Source organism: Macaca nemestrina, chromosome 5, assembly GCF_043159975.1.
Source record: "Macaca nemestrina isolate mMacNem1 chromosome 5, mMacNem.hap1, whole genome shotgun sequence".
NCBI lineage: Eukaryota > Metazoa > Chordata > Mammalia > Primates > Cercopithecidae > Macaca > Macaca nemestrina.
In genome coordinates, this window is record NC_092129.1 from 119,183,085 (window position 1) to 119,189,770 (window position 6,686).

Sequence of the window (6,686 nt, forward strand, 5' to 3'; positions counted from 1 at the left end):
CAGCTGGGAGGCTCTAGAAAGGGCGTATTTTGGCTCATTTAATCCCAGGGGCAGCATCCCTGGTACTCTGTACCAACTATTGTTCCATAGGCTAAAGCTATGGAGATCCAGTTGCATTACTGAATCCAGCAAGTGGTGCAATGCTGTGGCCCTCTGGAAGGATGTCAGGAGATGTCAGCAGGACTCCAGGGGTATGAAGAGGCTGGGGCTACTGGGGTCCAGGGCAGAATATAGTCTGGTAGGGAATGGGCCCTCAAAATGGCACGGTGCTTCAGTTGCCTGGGTCTCGGTAGAGGTGTGGGACCCAGCTTGATCTACCTCTGAAACAATGTTGTTGCATGAATTCCAGACAGATTTTTATCCTAGTTTCAGGATTCATGAGAGGTGAGGTGCTCTTCCGTGGCTGGGATTACAAGAGTCTCTAGTGGAAATGTGTACCACTGAGGATTAGTGGAAAAGCAAGAGGATCTCTTGCTTACCTTCCCCTTGCACTGGCGAGTTTTTCCTGGATCTGAGCCAGTTTCCATTAGGCCACTGCTTTACTTCCCTCTCCTTCCATACCTCAGAAGGGCTCTGTCACTTCTCTGCTGAATTGCAGTGTTTCTTAGACACCTTATTTCTTGTGTGATTATCTTCTTACTTGGATACATTCCAAAGAAGTTTTGGAAATTCTTTGCCCAGAACATCAGAGCTGGGCACCTCTAGTCAGCTATCTTGAATCTAAGTCTCTCAAACATATTAGTAATTGGTTTCCAGAAGGAGAGTACGTAGATAATCTAGATATAAAATATCTAATATGAAAAATATTTAAGAATTTCCCAAAGCATCATTAATTATAGTAACTTCAAAATGTAATTTTAATGACATATCTCATTAAGTACTAAAGGTATTTCACCATGCTCAGATAATTGTATTACCAATCCTTTCTTTTCTGATATCAGAGAAGCTTTTCTGAATCAACTAAACTTTCTTTATCCACACCTATGTAAAATGGGAATCTAAATAGAAATGCTTTGCTATAGTTAGAAAGATGCATGTTAATATTTGGGTTCTAGTTGTACATCTAAATCAAGATATTTTGCTAATGGGTGTTATAGTATTTTTGATGTATGTTTGTCTGTCTACCAAACATTGAAGTATAGCATTCCTTTTCTCCCACCACCCTTAACTCTTCCCATAAGAAATGTAAACTTGGACTGCAGTACACTCAAAGCACGTGAGTTTAATCACATATGGCCCTAAATATTTGATAGATACCTGCAATTTATGTCTACATTGTGGATATATTAATTATCTAGAGTAGGCAGAGTTTCTTTAAATTATCTAAGAAATCTCTAAACCAAATCATCCTTAGAATGTGTCCTCAGTGGGTTGTGTCTGGCTCTTGTGAATGAAATGAGTGGTTGTCTATTGTTCTTTCCTTTAGAATTGAAGAGTAACTGTACTTTATCAACAAATTTCAGCTGAAAAAGTAGTTTTAAATAAGTAAAAATACAGTCATCAGTACAATATGGTTATATAACCTACTACTAAAATAATTAACTTGTTAACCACAATTTGGTCCTGACTCTCTCGGTTTTAAGACATAACTTTCTTAAATTTCATTAATATTCATTACCAATTACTAAATAATATTTATATATCGGAAAAGATATTTAAGTGTCATCATAGGCCAGTTTTCAATATCTCTTATATATGTGCCAAAGCATATCATAAAATTGCATTCTCTCTGGAAAACTCAGGAATCCCCCGGGTCTCCCTGTCTCTCTCTCTCCATCTGGCATTCTACCCTATTACTTGATACTCTCTGTGTACCACCATTGTGGAACCTCTGTCCCTCTATTACTAAATCTGCTTTGATCACTCCCTCCACTTGGGCAGCAGGAGGGTTAAGACCTTGTTCCTGATATCAAGTACATCCATGCAGGACAGACTACACAGTACCTGTAGAGCCTTTTTTTTTTTTTTTTTTTTTTTTTTCTGATTTGGTGTTTGCCTTTTTTGGGGGGTGATTGTGATTTTCTAGAGGTAAAATATTCATGAAGTGGACAACGCTCTGTGACATTATGAAAAAAAAAAATTGAGTTTTCATTAAGAAGAACATGGCTGGGACCATTTTAACTTCACTAGTTTTTTATTCTATCCACTGCTTCTTTGATGCCCTTTCTTTGGCCTAACCTTTGTGTTTCGCTTTTAATCTCAATTAAAGAGAAGAAGTGAATAGACAGAAAGCTGTTCAATTTTGACTAGAGATTCATTTTTGGTTCATTTAACTCAAGTGCATAGTAAGTCATATTTATCATGGATTAGAGTGAAAGAAGAATAGACCACATTTTTTAGTTCATTTAGCACAGTGTATAGTAAATAATGTCCTCATGGTCCAGATGAAATCAAGATTAATTTCATTATATTTATGACACCTTTACAATTAATAAGTCTATGTAATTAATACATCTTTTTCCAAATCATATGCTAAGTCTATTGTCTATAAGTATAAAACCCCATGAGCTCTGCCTTTGGAAAAAAAAAAAGAAAGAAACAAAGCAGAAACATATTATGCCAAAGAACATTTTAGAAGAAAAAACAAACACATAATTCATGTGTCAAATTTGTAGATATTATTTCACAAGTCTCACTCTGTCGCCCAGTCTGGAGTGCAATGGTGCGATCTCGGCTCACTGCAACCTTCGCCTCCTGGGTTCAAGTAATTCTCTGCCTCAGCCTCCCAAGTAGCTGGGATCATAGGTGCCCACCACCACATCTGGCTAATTTTTGTATTTTTAGCTTCACCATCTTGGCCAGGCTGGCCTTGAACTCCTGACCTCATGATCCATCCTCTTCGGCCTCCCAAAGTTCTGGGATTACAGGCGTGAGCCACTGTGCCCGGCTGATATTCTTATAAAGAAAAAGGTGATATGAAACAGATTACTGAGGTCAATGAGAAAGACTCTTTACACATTAAAAGAGCACTTATTGATTTAACTCTAGACTTTCCAATAGAAGCAAATTTTATAAGTTTTACTGTATACACCCGATGTGAGATTTTAATATTCTTCTATTTAATGTCCTTTGATTTTTCAGTTATATGTTTCCCAAAAGAAGCAGGGCTTGTCTACCTATATATCTTAAATAAATTTATATGCTGCATTTTACTTCTATTAGAACCACATCCAAATTTACCAGCCAAAAACCCTTTTTTCTCTCTCTCTTTAGTAATACATAAATTTAAATAACAACAAAATCTGTTTTCTTGGAATAGCAGATTCATGAGATGAGATAACAAAAGATACTTACCCCTTTCTTTTTTTTCTTTTTTTTTTTTTTTTTTTTTTGAGACGGAATCTCGCTCTGTCGCCCAGGCTGGAGTGCAGTGACGCGATCTTGGCTCACTGCAAGCTCCGCCTCCCGGGTTCACGCCATTCTCCTGCCTCAGCCTCCTGCGTAGCTGGGACTACAGGCGCCCACCACCGCGCCCGGCTTATTTTTTGTATTTTTAGTAGAGACGGGGTTTCACCTTGGTCTCGATCTCCTGACCTTGTGATCCGCCCGCCTCGGCCTCCCAAAGTGCTGGGATTACAGGCGTGAGCCACCGCACCCGGCCTATACTTATCCCGTTCTATCACAACTACTGTTACCTAGAGTCTCTAAGTTAAGAAGATGTGAAATACACTAAATTTCCTTAACGATTAGGTCTCAGGTAGATCTTTATATTTGGCAGATGAATCTGGTAATCACATGCAAAACTTGGCAGCTTATTCAAAAATGTTAATCAAATGTTATTACAGGTTCTGTTGTCTAATTATGCAATCAGTCAAATATTTCACTCTCAAGAAAAAAGGTAAAGCAAACTGATCATAGGAAGGGTAGATAGTGAGGACAATCGTCTCACGCAATGTGCTCTGGTAGGTAACCTTCCACTAATGAGGAAAATTTGCCCCAAGAATAAAATCAATGTTTAAAATATACATATATGTTCTAACAAAAAAGAGATTGGTCATACTTGATTAAAAATATGCACTGGCAATGTATCTAACAATGAGAAACAATGAATATTGTGCTTGGCAGAGTTCACAGTTAGCAAAACTTCCCAGACTCTTTCTTGCTAATTGTGTTGATACTTAGCAGTCTTCACTGACATTGGAAAAATTTTCAGTACCCACAATTTTTGAAAAATAAAAAAAGTGTAAGCCAGAAAAGAAAATAAGCTAAAAATCAGATTGTATTTCTTATTAACTTTTACTGTGGAAGGAAAACAGATGGTTGAAATATTAAGGCCTTACTCAGTATCTGTTCACTGGAAGAGCTCAGAGCAAATTCTTAGTAGATATACTAGTATTTATGTGCTTTAGTGTAATAATAGCTTTAGGAAAGCAATTCAGAGAACCTAAGGGAGGTGAACCAACAAGCCTCTTGATTGTCATTTATTGTGCAGTAGAGAATGACCACAGATGGGAAAAGAAAACATGTATTTCCTGCAGGGTAAAGAATGAAAAAGCCAGATAATTTCTTAATCGTCCAGAAGGCCAATAGCTAGCACTTAAATTTTGACCAACATGGATCTTCTAATATTAGGAATGAATAATTCACATAATGTAAGAGCAAGTTCACGTACACACACACACACAAATTGAGCAAGACTTAAAGCTTCCATTTTATAAACAAAGTCTCATATTTTGTTGAATTAATAAACTTTTAATGAGTGATAAAATTTATAAAGACAGAGAGTGAGATAGTGATATGCTTATGGCACAAAATGTCCAGATTCCCTTTTAGAGATACTAAATGTAATAATTCTGTTTCTCAGTTTCCAAATTTAGCATGCTAACAAATTTTTGTATGATTTTTGTTTAAATAAACATATGTCTTATTTGTGCTCCCAATGCACCAAAATAATTGAAATTTTAAACTCAGATTTTTTTAGATATTGTGATACCAGGGCTATGGCAAGGTTTTGTCCTTAATGAAGTTGTGAAGCTGATGGGGAAATGCATTGGTCATGTCTCATCGTCCCACTCTAGTCTTACCTCACATTGCCGTTCTTTTGCCTCATACGTTCTTTGAGATGCAGTGGTCCTGTGTTAATTTGGGGTCATTCTTGGGACATCATAGTCTGTAGTGAATCTGGGACATTTAGTACCTAGAATACATTTTACCTGGGTGTGAAATTAAGCCATTACCCTTTGAGAACTTGGAATCTCCCAAGACACTGCCTAGGCTGCTAGTGCTTACAGAACTCACTATCTTCTGTATTCATTGTCCAAGTGTTCTCTAAAGAACACTGACACTTCAGAATATCCTTTAAGTCAGTTTCTTGGCCTTTTGTGTGCCTGCTATAGACTCCCTTGGCATTCTAATTATACATATATATATAATTCTAATGATATGATATATATCATTATATATAATATTGTATGTGTATATATATGAATGGATACCATCTCAGGATACTATAAATACATTTTCAGAAACAAAAAGGCCAATTATATTGAAGTACATTATCAAAATATTATAAACATATTTGTGATGATATAATCTGAGTACTTCCACAACACATTAATGAATATGATGAATATAGAAGGAGAGCTAGTAAATCTGATGATTTTGAAGTAGTAACAATCATCACGATTATTTTGAGGTAAATGTATTTTCTGTTGGTAATAAAGTCCCAAATACTGCTAGGACTGTTTAGATTTGTTTCTACATTCACAATGGATATAAATGCTAAATAGTAGTTAGGGATAAGTGGGGAAAAAAAGTAAGACTTACAGATTGATGTTCACAGAACCCCTAAATTCTCATCTGAAGGTCCCAAGTTAAGAATCTTCTCTTTATATGGTTTATGATTTTACAAAACACAAAAAGAATAAGAAACCTCCTCTTGTGTCATCTTGCCACTCCAAAAATATTACCTGAGGTAGGGTATTGAAAAAGTTGGCTTTCTGAGTAATCAGTAAAAACAGAAAATTAAAATGAAGACACTTCAATGTATTACTGCATGATATATATATACACACACAGACACACACACATATATACATAAAATATATTTATATATACATATATATGTATTACTGCATGATACATATATAAATATATAATATGTAACATATAATATTAATATATATATATATATTCAGATCAAGGTCTCATCCCACCATCCTCCCTTCAAAAAGTAATCCCTCTGTTGCATATCACTAAATTATGAAACATGTCAGACACACGACTAAAAATACATCCTTATAAATGGACAAGGGAACGAGCAAAGTTGATGATCCTCACTCAGTTAAACACTGTTGCATAAATCATCACAATTCCCATATCTTCCCAATTTTCAAGGTGTTTCTTTCTCATTATTAGTTACAGCACCCAGAGGAGTCATTTGTTTGTGTCAGACTCCTCTGAGCACCACTCCCATATAAGACTGCAGCTCATCTTATTCTTATGTGGATTATCCATTAGCATCACCTTCTCAAGGCTTTGACACTTGATTTTCATAAGCTATATTTTGTCCTCTGCTGACAGAATCATTGTCTCCTGCTCCATGTTATTCTTTTCTGTTTGTTTTTAAATTTTTATTTTTTTATTTTTGTGGGTACATACTAGGTATATATATTTTTGAGACGCATGACATATTTTCATAACAGCACCCAATGCATAATAATCGCAACATAGAAAATGGGGTATCA

General features: G+C 35.8%; 1 long non-coding RNA gene across 1 annotated transcript in view; it reads right to left on the minus strand.

Annotated features, from left to right (window-relative positions):
• Positions 1-5,214, minus strand: part of LOC139363170 (uncharacterized) — a 51,154-nt gene extending 45,940 nt beyond the window's left edge. Inside the window, exon 1 of the long non-coding RNA XR_011623112.1 lies at positions 5,025-5,214. This is a non-coding gene — a long non-coding RNA (uncharacterized lncRNA). The remainder of the gene's footprint in view (positions 1-5,024) is intronic.
• Between the last annotated feature and the right edge of the window lie 1,472 nt (positions 5,215-6,686).